The 13595-nt window shown below is 39.1% G+C and overlaps 1 protein-coding gene across 3 annotated transcripts in view; it reads left to right on the top strand.

The window, feature by feature from the left end:
* Nucleotides 1-13595, top strand: part of ITPR2 (inositol 1,4,5-trisphosphate receptor type 2) — a 527727-nt gene that overhangs the window by 260000 nt on the left and 254132 nt on the right. The gene's annotated exons all lie outside the window — the stretch shown is intronic.

Here is a 13595-nt window from a genome sequence, read left to right as displayed (position 1 = left end):
TATCAAGCATCTGGATGAAAACTTAGAATTAAACCGACTATGTTTAGATGTCATCTGTTACATTCAAAAAGTTGTGACTGAGTTTCATAAGACTGTGAGATTCAATGAGTTAATGTACTCAAAATGCCAGTACAGTGTATATGGCAGCAAGGTGTTCATTTTCACTTTTACAACTGACCGTATTGGCCTGTTAGTAAATGGAATTTTGGTAGCCTTTTTGCATCGGTTAGAGATGATATTTGGCAGAGGTCAATTTGTATTCGACCTTGTATCATGAATGCAATTATAAACCAGAGATGGAAGAGATCGCACGAGGTCTTGGATACTGCTTTCAGGCAGGTAGGTACTTGCAGACTATTTAGGACCCAGCACTGCCCACTGTTGCCTCTTCCACATTTTCTTTGGGAGTGTGCTCCAGTAATTGAATCATCTGCTGCTTTCACTCATGTCAGTCAGAATACAGTCTGCTTTTTACTTTGAGTCCATTTTCTCATGTTTGGCTTTTTGGGAGGTTGGGGAGGACACATGGAGCTGGCTGGCATTTTCCAGATACTGTCCAGCATATGTTTTTGCTCTGTTAATATTGAGTACATGAATGAACGAAGAAAGGAAGGAAGGAATCTTTGATAGACAGCACTTAATTTGAGTTAGTATATCTTAGCCCCTTTTTTGCCTGCCGAATGATAATGTCCAGGGTGTATTATTTTAGTTATTTTGTGGGGGGACGATCTTCTCCGGTTTTCCCATTAAAATTATGGGACATAATGTTCAAACATGAGTTTCACTAATAGAAGATAGTGTATAGCTAACTCCTTAGACTTATATGACTTATGGTGGCCTGTCCCAGTCCTTTGGCTTCCTACATTCCTGAGTGCTGGTCGTTTACAGGGGCCTCACTTAGATGTATTGGAGGAGAGGGGTTAGTGAAGTCCACATGGATGGGTGCCGATTGCTATCCGTTAGCTCACTGCCTTCCTACAATTCTTTCTGGAAGGAAGGAAGACTAAAGGGATATAATAAAACATTAGCTGTAGATCCAGACATCCAAGAGCAATCTTAGATAATAGAATAAATCACATATTCCAGTCTAGGAGCTCTTTTATTTAGTCAAGGCTCGCAGGTGGAATGTACTTATTTCGCCTGTGGTATGGGGTAGTGTGAGTGAGCTCTGCTGTGTTCACGCATGTGTGAAACAAGGCAATCCTGTTTTACCTCATTTCTGGAGACCTTAAAAGCCACTCGCTACCTTCCTCAGGTAGACCTGCATCCTGTTTTACACAGGACTTAACATACCACTCATATTTACCCCTGTGACCTTGTGAAAGCCCTTGTAAGTGACTGGCCACAAGTATCTCCAGAGACCTTGGAGCAAAGGATGGTTTATATGCTGATGGCTGAGCTTTAAAACTGCACGTGCAGGAAGACATTAAAGAGATTACAGACTGATTTGCAGAGTTGCACAGTGCTATGGACTAAAGATAAGCTTGAAAAGACCAAGGTCACATTCTAGGCATCATGATCTGCAAAGCTGAAAGGATTTTTATTTTTAAACCAAAGAAGGCTTGACGATAACTGTCATTGATTATGCTACCTTGGAAACAGTCTTTCCATTGATGTGTTTATTCATAAGGCTAAAGGGTACATATTCTTTTTTTTTAAAGTATGCATGTAGGGAGGATTTTTATTTTAGCTATTCAATATTTAAATAGACATAGTGTTATTAGTATATAAAGGCTTTAAGGGAATTTCAAGTTTTCTTGGTCTATTCAATCATTATGTCTAACCACAACAGCTTAACTATACTGCAGAAGCATTTTTGTTCTTTCCTTCTTGTTTCCCTCTGATTTATATTTTAAAGCAGCAACTCTCTTATCCCCTCACCGAGAATGACAAGGACTCACCCTTCCTACTTCAGGGAAGGGGCAGGAAACCTGACTTTTCCATATTTGGGATTTGTCTTTCTCCCCGTGAAGACAGATTAAGGAGCCAACACACACTTTCAAATTCAAATACAAAAAAAATATGGTTAAAAAAGTGGAGTGTGGCCTTTGAGGTGAATTTTCAGTTCAGTAGAACAGTAGCTCTCAAACTTTAGTGAGCAGCAGAAGTATCTGTAGGATTTGTTAGAACACATGTTGCTGGGCCTCACTCCCATAGTTTCTGATTCAGTAGATGTGAGACTTGGCATTTTTAACAAGTTTTCAGGTGATGCTGAAGCTGCTGGTCCAGCGACCACACTTTGAGAATCACTGCAGTAGAGCAAGGTAGTCAGCAATAGGCATTTTAGAGTCATTAGCCAGACCAGAGTTCAAGTGTAGGTTCTGTCTCTTACTAGCTCAGTTATCCTGGGCAAGGTACTTAGCCCTCTGACCCTGAGTTTCCTTATTTGTCAAATACATACAATAATAACACATTCCTGGGCTTCCCTGGTGGCGCAGTGGTTGAGAGTCCGCCTGCCGATGCAGGGGACGCGGGTTCGTGCCCTGGTCTGGGAAGATCCCACATGCCGCGGGGCGGCTAGGCCCATGAGCCACGGCCGCTGAGCCTGCGCGTCCGGAGCCTGTGTTTCGCAGCGGGAGGGGCCGCAGCAGTGAGAGGCCCGCGTACCGCTAAAAAAAAAAAAAAAAGTAAATAACACATTCCTTATGGCGTTACTGGGAGGCTTCAGTGAGATAATACGTATACAGCTCTTAGCACATGCTCGGCACTTAGAGAGTTGGTGCCATCACCCATTTTATCCCTGTCATGGTTAACATCGCTGGTATATTACAAGGTTATATGTAGCCTTTAAAGCAATTTCAAGTAGCTTCCCCAAGACCCGATAACAATGTTGAGGATAACCTAAAGGAGGCCCATCTTATGCAGGCAAGAGCCAGAAACCATGTTCGTGAAGCTGGACACACCCAATAGTGACTTGATGTAGAGATGGACTAAATTCAGATATTACAACAAAGTTATGAAATCCTGGAGCAACTGATTTACATCAGTGAGACATGGTGAAGGTAATCTGGAGGAAAGGTATTTGGTAAATTGGACCTAAAGAATCGTAGGATCTTAGGGTTGAAAGACACTGGCAGTCCTACCGTTCACAGTTTCTAGCACCTGCCTGTATATTTCCATTTCTAATGATCTCATTACTTTTTTGTGAGACAACTGATTTCATTACTGCGCAACTTGAATTGTTAGAAACCAAAACTGAGCCAGATTTTTTTTTTAATTTTTAAATTTTATTTTATTCATTTTCTTATACAACAGGTTCTTATTAGTCATCAATTTTATACACATCACTGTATACATGTCAGTCCCAATCGCCCAATTCATCACACCACCATCCCCACCCCCCCGCTGCTTTCCACCATTGGTGTCCATACGTTTGTTCTATAAATCTGTGTCTCAAATTTCTGCCCTGCAAACCCGGTTCATCTGTACTATTTTTCTAGGTTCCACATATATGCGTTAATATACGATATTTGTTTTGCTCTTTCTGACTTACTTCACTCTGTATAACAGTCTCTAGATCCATCCATGTCTCAACTAATGACCCAATTTCGTTCCTTTTTATGGCTGAGTAATATTCCATTGTATATATGTACCACATCTTCTTTATCCATTCGTCTGTCAATGGGCATTTAGGTTGCTTCCATGACCTGCCTATTGTAAATAGTGCTGCAGTGAACATTGGGGTGCATGTGTCTTTTTGAATTATGGTTTTCTCAGGGTATATGCCCAGTAGTGGGATTGCTGGATCATATGGTAATTCTATTTTTAGTTTTTTAAGGAACCTCCATACTGTTCTCCATAGTGCCTGTATCAATTTACAGTCCCACCAACAGTGCAAGAGGGTTCCCTTTTCTCCACACCCACTCCAGCATTTGTTGTTTGTAGATTTTCTGATGATGCCCATTCTATCTGGTGTGAGGTGATACCTCATTGTAGTTTTGATTTGCATTTCTCTAATAATTAGTGATGTTGAGCAGCTTTTCATGTGCCTCTTGGCCATCTGTATGTCTTCTTTACAGAAATGTCTATTTAGGTCTTCTGCCCATTTTTGGATTGGGTTGTTTGTTTTTTTTAATATTGAGCTGCATGAGCTGTTTATATATTTTGGAGATTAATCCTTTGTCAGTTCCTTCATTTGCAAATATTTTCTCCCATTCTGAGGGTTGTCTTTTGGTCTTGTTTATGGTTTCCTTTGCTGTGAAAAAGGTTTTAAGTTTCATTAGGTCCCATTTGTTTATTTTGGTTTTTATTTCCATTACTCTAGGAGGTGGATCAAAAAAGATCTTGCTATGATTTATGGCAAAGAGTGTTCTTCCTATGTATTCCTCTAAGAATTTTATACTGTCTGGTCTTACATTTAGGTCTCGAATCCATGTTGAGTTTACTTTTGTGTATTGTGTTAGGGAATGTTCTAATTTCATTCTTTTACATGTAGCTGTCCAATTTTCCCAGCACCACTTATTGAAGAGACTGTCTTTTCTCCATTGTATATCCTTGCCTCCTTTATCATAGATTAGTTGACCATAGGTTCGTGGGTTTATTTCTGGGCTTTCTATCTTGTTCCATTGATCTATGATTCTGTTTTTGTGCCAGTACCATATTGTCTTGATTACTGTGGCTTTGTAGTATAGTCTGAAGTCAGGGAGACTGATTCCTCCAGCTCTGTATTTTTCCCTCAAGACCGCTTTTGCTATTAGGGGTCTTTTGTGTCTCCATACAAATTTTAAGATTTTTTGTTCTAGTTCCATAAAAAATGCCATTGGTAATTTGATAGGGATTGCATTGAATCTGTAGATTGCTTTGGGTAGTATAGTCATTTTCAGAATATTGAGTCTTCCAATCCAAGAACATGGTATATCTCTCCATCTGTTGGTATCATCTTTAATTTCTTTCATCAGTGTCTTATAGTTTTCTGCATACAGGTCTTTTGTCTTCCTAGGTTGGTTTATTCCTAGGTATTTTATTCTTTTTGTTGCAATGGTAAATGGGAGTGCTTCTCTTTCAGATTTTTCATCATTAGTGTATAGGAATGCAAGAGATTTCTGTGCATTAATTTTGTATCCTGCAACTTTACCATTGATTAGCTCTAGTATTTTTCTAGTGGCATCTTTAGGATTCTCTATGTATAGTATCATGTCATCTGCAAACAGTGACAGTTTTATGTCCTCTTTTCCAATTTGTGTTCCTTTTATTTCTTCTTCTTCTCTGATTGCCGTGGCTAGGACTTCCAAAACTATGTTGAATAATAGTGGTGAGAGTGGACATCCTTGTCTTTTTCCTGATCTTAGAGGAAATACTTTCAATTTTTCACCACTGAGAATCACGTTTGCTGTGGGTTTGTCGTATATGGCCTGTATTATGTTGAGGTAGTTTCCCTTTATGCCCACTTTCTGGACAGTTTTTTAATCATAAATGGGTGTTGAATTTTGTCAAAAGCTTTTTCTGCATCTATTGAGATGATCATATGTTTTTTATTCTTCAGTTTGTTAATATGGTGTATCACATTGATTGATTTGTGTATATTGAAGGATCCTTGCATCCCTGGGATAAATCCCACTTGATCATGGTGTATGATCTTTTTAAAGTGTTGTTGGATTCTGTTTGCTAGTATTTTGTTGAGGATTTTTTCATCTATATTGATCAGTGATATTGGTCTGTAATTTTCTGTTTTTGTAGTATCTTTGTCTGGTTTTGGTATCAGGGTGATAGTGGCCTCATAGAATGAGTTTGGGAGTGTTCCTTCCTCTGCAATTTTTTGGAAGAGTTTGAGAAGGATGGATTTTAGCTCTTCTCTAAATGTTTGATAGAATTCACCTGTGAAGCCATCTGGTCCTGGGCTTTTGTTTGTTGAAAGATTTTTAATCACAGTTTCAATTTCATTACTTGCGATTGGTCTGTTCATATTTTCTATTTCTTCGTGTCAGTCTTGGAAGGTTATACCTTTCTAAGAATTTGTCCATTTCTTCCAGGTTGTCCATTTTTGGGGCATAGAGTTGCTTGTAGTAGTCTCTTCGGATGCTTTGTATTTCTGTGTTGTCTTTTATAACTTCACCTTTTTCATTTCTAATTTTATTCATTTGAGTCCTCTCCCTCTTTTTCTTGATGAGTCTGGCTAATGGTTTATCAATTTTTCTTATCTTCTCAAAGAACCAGCTTTTAGTTTTATTGGTCTTTGCTCTTGTTTTCTTTGTTTCCATTTCATTTATTTCTGATCTGATCTTTATGATTTCTTTCCTTCTGCTAACTTTGGGTTTTGTTTGTTCTTCTTTCTCTAGTTCCTTTAGGTGTAAGTTTAGATTGTTTATTTGAGATTTTTCTTGTTTCTTGAGGTAGGCTTGTACAGCTATAAACATCCCTGTTAGAACTGCTCTTGCTGCATCCCATAGATTTTGGATCATCGTGTTTTCATTGTCATTTGTCTCTAGGTATTTTTTGATTTCTTCTTTGATTTCTTCAGTGATCTCTTGGTTATTTAGTAATGTATTGTTTAGCCTCCATGTGTTTGTGTTTTTTATGTTTTTTTCCCTGTATTGATTTCTAATCTCATAGTGTTGTAATCAGAAAAGATGCTTGATATGATTTCCATTTTCTTAAATTTACTGAGGCTTGATTTGTGACCCAAGATGTGATCTATCCTGGAGAATGTTCCATGCTCACTTGAGAAGAAAGTGTCATCTGCTATTTTAGATGGGATGTCCTATAAATATCAGTTAAGTCTATCTGGTCTATTGTCTCATAAAGCTTCTGTTTCCTTATTAATTTTCTGTTTGGATGATCTGTCCATTGGTGTATGTGAGATGTTAAAGTCCCCCACTACTATTGTGCTACTGTCAATTTCCTCTTTTATAGCTGTTAGCAGTTGCCTTATGTATTGAGGTTCTCCTATGTTGGGTGCATATATAATTGTTATATCTTCTTCTTGGATTGATTCCTTGATCATATGTGTCCTTCCTTGTCTCTTGTAACATTCTTTATTTTAAAGTCTATTTTATCTGATATGAGTATTCCTACTCCAGCTTTCTTTTGATTTCCATTTGCATGGAATATCTTTTTCCATCCCCTCACTTTCAGTCTGCATGTGTCCCTAGGTCTGAAGTGGGTCTCTTGTAGACAGCATATAGATGGGTCTTGTTTTTGTATCCCTTCAGCAAGCCTGTGCCTTTTGGCTGGAGCATTTAATCCATTTACATTTAAGGTAATTATCAATATGTATGTTCCTATGACCATTTTCCTAATTGTTTTGGGTTTGTTTTTGTAGGTCCTTTTCTTCTCTTGTGTTTGCCACTTAGAGAAGTTCCTGTAGTGTTTGTTTTAGAGCTGGTTTGGTGGTGCTGAATTCTCTTAGCCTTTGGTTGTCTGTAAAGCTTTTGATTTCTGAATGAGATCCTTGCCGGGAAGAGTAATCTTGGTTGTAGTTTCTTCCCTTTCATCACTTTAAGTATATCATGCCACTCCCTTCTGGCTGTAGAGTTTCTGCTGAGAAATCATTTGTTAACCTTATGGGAATTCCCTTGTATGTTATTTGTTGTTTTTCCCTTGCTGCTTTCAATAATTTTTCTTTGTCTTTAATATTTGCCAATTTGATTACTATGTGTCTTGGCATATTTCTCCTTGGGTTTTTCCTGTGTGGGACTTGCTGCCTTTCCTGAACTTGTGTTGCTCTTTCCTTTCCCATGTTAGGGATGTTTTCGACTGTAATCTCTTCAAATATTTTCTCTGGTCCTTTCTCCTTCTGGGACCCCTATAATGCAAATGTTGTTGCGTTTACTGTTGACCCAGAGGTCTCTTAGGCTTTCTTCATTTCTTTTCATTCTTTTTTCTTTATTCTGTTCCACAGCAGTGAATTCCACCGTTCTGTCTTCCAGGTCACTTATCTGTTCTTCTGCCTCAGTTATTCTGCTATTGATTCCTTCTAGTGTAGTTTCATTTCAGTTATTGTGTTGTTCATCTCTGTTTGTTTGTTCTTTAATTCTTCTGGGTCTTTGTTAAACATTTCTTGCATCTTCTTGATATTTGCCTCCATTCTTTTTCCGAGGTCCTGGATCATCTTTACTATCATTATTGTGAATTCTCTTTCTGGAATGTTGCCTATCTCCACTTCATTTAGTTGTTTTTCTGGGGTTTTATCTTGTTCCTTCATCTGGTACATAGCCCTCTGCCTTTTCATCTTGTCTATCTTTCTGTGAATTTGGTTTCTCTCCACAGGCTGCAGGATTGTAGTTCTTCCTGCTTCTGCTGTCTGCCCTCTGGTGCATGAGACTATCTAAAAGGCTTGTGCATGTTTCCTAATGGGAGGGACCTGTGGTAGGTAGTGCTGGCTGTTTCTCTGGTGGGCAGATCTCAGTAAAACTTTAATCTGCTTGTCTGCTGATGGGTTGGGCTGAGTTCCCTCCCTGTTGGTTGTTTGGCCTGAGGCCACCCAACACTGGAACCTACCGGGGCTCTCTGGTGGGGCTAATGGAGGGCTCTTGGTGGGCTCAGGCCAAGGAGTACTTCCCAGAACTTCTGCTGCCAGTGTCCTTGTCCTCACTGTGAGACACAGCCACCCCCGGCCTCTGCAGGAGGCCCTCCAACACTAGCAGGTAGGTACGGTTCAGTCTCCCCTGGGGTCACTGCTCTTTCCCCTGGGTCCCGATGCGAACACTACTTGGTGTGTCCCCTCCAATAGTGGAGTCTGTGTTTCCCCCAGTCCTGTCGAAGTGCTGCAGTCAAATCCCACTAGCCCTCAAAGTCTGATTCTCTAGGAATTCCTCCTCCTGTTGCCAGACCCCCAGGTTGGGGAGCCTGTTGTGGGGCTCAGAACCTTCACTCCAGTGGGTGGACTTATGTGGTATAAGTGGTCTCCAGTCTGTGAGTCACCCACCCAGCAGTTATGGGATTTGATTTTATGTGATTGCGCCCCTCCTCCCATCTCACTGTGGCTTCTCCTTTGCCTTTGGATGTGGGGTATCTTTTTTGGTTATTTCCAGTGTCTTTCTCTCGATGATTGTCCAGCAGCTAGTTGTGATTCTTGTGTTCTCACAAGAGGGAGTGAGAGCACATCCTTCTACTCCACTGTCTTGGTTCAGGGCCCCAGATTTTTATCTATTATAATTTTTACTTATTCTTTCCTTCTATAGCAGCATAGAATGATTCCATTCAGGAAGAATGTAGGTGTTTACTATTCTCCTCGCTGATGATGTAGTTTGAAATGGTAAAATTATTCAACTTAAAGGAACTTAAGATCATCTAGGCTGACCTCCTAATTTTGCTCCTGAGTTCCAGAGAGATTAATTTGCTAGCATGGAATGACTTGCCTGGCTAGTAACAGAGCTGGGAGGTCTGTGGCAGCCTATTTCAGGGATCTTTCCACAATAACTTCTCAAATGTGTCACGACAGTCCTCATGTCTCCCATTATTTTCTCCATGACTTTCAGTGGTTCCTCTTCTGTTCAGGCTTCTGGGCTCCTTGTTTTCAGTACAGTTTTGAGTTCTTTCTAATTTGTCAGTGTTTTAAACATATGGCATTCGCGATGGAACCCAGTGCTTCAGACAGGGTCCAGCCAGCACGAAGCAGATGATTATTTTAGTAGAAATTTGGAAAGCAATCCTATTTAGAAGGCAAATGAACTATTAATATGTAGTGGCCCGCGTACCACCGTCCACCTTTCTCCTCATGTTTCTCAGGAGTCAGCACCACCAAGTTCTTTTTGTTTGCTCTTGGTAAAGCTCTCTAAAGAGTCCCCTTAATTAGTATCTTTTAGTTTCCTGTTTGTACCCCCTTGTCTGTTATCTTGGTAAGACCCATATAAGAAAAGCTTTCTGAAAGACTGCTTTTAATGAACTAAATTTGTTTATTTTTAATTTTTATTAATTTTATTTATTTTTATTTGTTTATTTGCACTGGATTGTTTCACGTCCTTACTCTATTCTGATTTTCTGACAGAGACTGCATCCATGTCCTGTAAATATAGCAGGTTTAGATAGGCAGCAAAGCTGTTAGATACATGAAAATTTGCTCTACTGTCCTTTAGAGCATTTAACGGCAGCCCACTTTGATCTCCATGCCAGTGCAGCTAAAATTGGTGTTTGTAGGGCAGAAATGCTTTCCTTTGCCTTCATAACTGATTGTTGTTGCAAAGTCAGGGGATTTGAGTCATCATTAGAAAGCATTTGGGGGGGGGGCAGTGTTCAGTGTCAGACTCCCTTTTCTTTTGAAGATGTTCTCAATTTTGCTGTCAATTTCAAGATTCTCTAATGGCCAGCAATACCCTAAATGATGTACTGGCAGATGAAATTAGACCGAGGGATAACTTAGAGACACACCTAACACATTGTCATGTCATTGCCCCATCAGTCATTGCTAAACAAGACAAATCAGAGTATTTCATTTCCAAAGAGATCACTTGAGCATTCTCTCCCTTTGTTTAGCTTACCAAATAGGTAGGAAATGGGAGTAAAGATAAATTTATATGTACTCTGAAACACATTTTCTAGGTTCTCTAATTTGATAGGATTGTGTAGGTTTTCTTTCCTTGATGAGTTGATTCCATTATTTTCTTCACTTTCTGAAGTTGAACGAGCCATCGAAAAGTCTCATTCTAAAACCTTCTTTGAATATGCCCTTATTAGCTAACATTGCAGCCAAGTGAAGAGTGTAAATATTCTGTAAATATTGTTTTGTGTGTAGCACCTTTCCCTCAGTTGTAATTCTGTTTTTCTCCTCAGTTTTCATGCTGAATTATACTGATGGTGCCCAGGTGGGATGAGCACTTGTTTGGCTCTTCTCGATTGATGATTGGTTGGCCCCTGTCCTGCCCTTCAAGTCAATTTCAGTGTTTATCATAGTTGATTGATTCCTTCTTGAAACCTGTCCTCACTTGGCCCCCAGGATATCAGCCCTGCTCCCACCTCACTGGCCACTCCCTTTCAATCTCCTTTGCTGTTTCCTCCAAATCTTCCCAGCTTCTAAACATTGAAATGTGCCAGGCTTAAACCTTAGACTTGCTCCCTTCTCTGTCTACAGTCACTTGCTTGCTGATCTCATCCACTCTCCTAACTTTAATCCCACGCTGGTTGAAGCTTGGGTCCTTCCCCTGATAGTCTCACATATCTCGCTGCCCATGAGACATCTCCAGTTGGCTATCGAACCTCAAACTCTTCATTCACTTTCATGGCCCACTAAAATTAATTCCTTCTCAAGTCATTTGTATCTCAGTAAACGGCAATTCCATCATTCAGTCTAGGCATTCGGGCATAAAAATCTTGGTGTCATCTGTAACTCTTATTTTCTTGCTCTTCAGTTTAATCCTTTAGCAAATTCTGCAAGCATTAACCTTAAAATATTCAAAATCTGACTACCTCTGAATACTTTGATCAGTGCCACCCTGCAACAAGGTACCATTAACTCTCATCTGGATAACTTCAGTAGCTTCATAACCTGTCTTCCCTGCTTCTACTCTTGCCCCCTCCCTTCATCATCTATTCTCTATACAGCAGCTATAATGATTAAAAAAGAGGAAGAACTTTGATTCAGGTCACTCCTCTGCTCAGATTCCTCACAGAGTAAAACCACTACATGATTGGGCTTTCCCCTGTCCAACAAACACCCCCATCCCTGCCCTTACTTCCCAGTGTGCTCTTGTTCTCCCCCTACCTAGCTCTCTGCTTCATCTGGTGGCCTCTTGCTGCTCCTCAGATATGGCAAACACACTCTCATCTCAGCATCTTTGCATCTGCCTGGGATGCTCTCATCCCCCAGGTACCCTCCATTCTCGTGACTTCTTTCAGGCCCTTGCCTAAAGTCTTCAGAGAGGCCTTGGCTGACTACCTGGTGTAAAGTAACAATGTCTTCCTTCCGTCCCTCTTTCATTTGCTTCATTTTATCCCCACCTGATGTGTTTATATGTATTTGTGCTTGTTTCTGCTGAAACAAAAGAAAGGCAGAGATTTTGTCTGTTTCGTTCACTGCTGCATAGCTGACCTAGAACAGCATCTCACACATAGTAGATACTCAGTATTTGTGTTATTATTTATGTATTTATTTAGGCTGCACCATGTGGCCCGCGGGATCCCAGTTTCCCAACCAGGGACTGAACCCGGGCCATGGCAGTGAAAGCCCTGAGTCCCAACCGGGGAATTCCCAGTATTTGTGGAATAAATAAATAAATATCATCTGAAGTTAAAAATATTTAAAAAGTGAATTTGAAAACAAATTGTGTGGTTTTAGCATAGAATTAAGTGGGCCTGTCAATGGAATGGAATAAATAGCCAGAAAAAGATTTTTACTTATGTAAGATATTAAGATATAATAAAGAAATTATCACCTATTAGTAGGGAAATGATGGGTCATTTCCGGTGATCAGCAAACGTTTTCTGTGCAGATCTTGATAGTTTTTCAGGCTACTATCACAGCTCTTATAACAATTACTAAAGGAAAAGGAGTCATAGACAATATATAAATAAATAGATATGGCTAGATTTGACCCATGATAGTTTGCCTACCCCTGGATTATTAAATTAAAAATAATAAACTCCATTAGGGTTGTGACTTTTATATGTTTTGTTGTTCACTGATGGATCCCAGGTACACAGAATGTCCTTGGCATGGAATATGGGCATTCAATAAAAATGGTTGATTTGAGCTAAATCAAAATGACATTTGAAGACCCTGGCTATTTGGGGTGAAATGAACTCAGTTCATGTCCTCACATCATACATTAGCGTAAATTGCAATAGATTTTAGAGATAAATGTGAAATGATAAAAATGGTTGGAAATGTAGGTGGATATTTGTCTGTCTTTGGATGAGAGAGTTATTTTTAAGCATAAGAGCAATAGATGAAGTTAGCTAAGGAAAAAACATTTCACTATTTGAAAATTTAAAACTTAAGTATATAAAAACATCATAAAAATAAAAGAACATCAAAATAGAAAAAGTTACTCTACATTAAAAAAAGGCTAATAACCTTTATACAAAGAACATATAAATAGATAGATAGATAGATAAGAAAAGCACTATAACAATCTAATGATAAAATGAGCCAAATTCAGGCATTCATGGTTTATAGAGGAGGACATACAAGTAAATCCCTGAGAAAATAGTCAACTGTTAATAATTTTAAGAAAATAAAAAGGAAAATAAGATCTAATTTCTAACTGTCAAAGTTTAAGACTAAAAAGATAAAAGTAAAACGGTAATATTAAATGTTGGTTCACATACCTTGCTGATGAGAGTAAATTTATGCTCATTTTGAAAAGCATTTTGGTAGTACATTAAAAAAAGCCTTCATACCTTTTTAATGTGTCAAGTAATTTACCTTCCAAGAATCTGTCCTTAGGAAATAATTAGAAATGATATCAAGGATTTATGGGCAAGGAAGTTCAACATATTTTTATAATAAAATACAGTAGGAAATAGTTTACATATTTAATAATAGAGAAATGTTTCAACAAATTATGATATATCTAAAAGATTTAAGTTATAGTATCACTGATTATTTTTTGAAGTTTTTTTTTTTTTTTTTTTTTGCTGTACACGGGCCCCTCACTGCTGTGGCCTCTCCCATCGCGGAGCACAGGCTCCGGACGCACAGGCTCAGCGACCATGGGTCACGG

The sequence above is a fragment of the Delphinus delphis genome, chromosome 11, assembly GCF_949987515.2.
Source record: "Delphinus delphis chromosome 11, mDelDel1.2, whole genome shotgun sequence".
NCBI lineage: Eukaryota > Metazoa > Chordata > Mammalia > Artiodactyla > Delphinidae > Delphinus > Delphinus delphis.
Note: the sequence above shows the minus strand (reverse complement) of the source record. Positions and strands in the feature narration are given on the sequence as shown.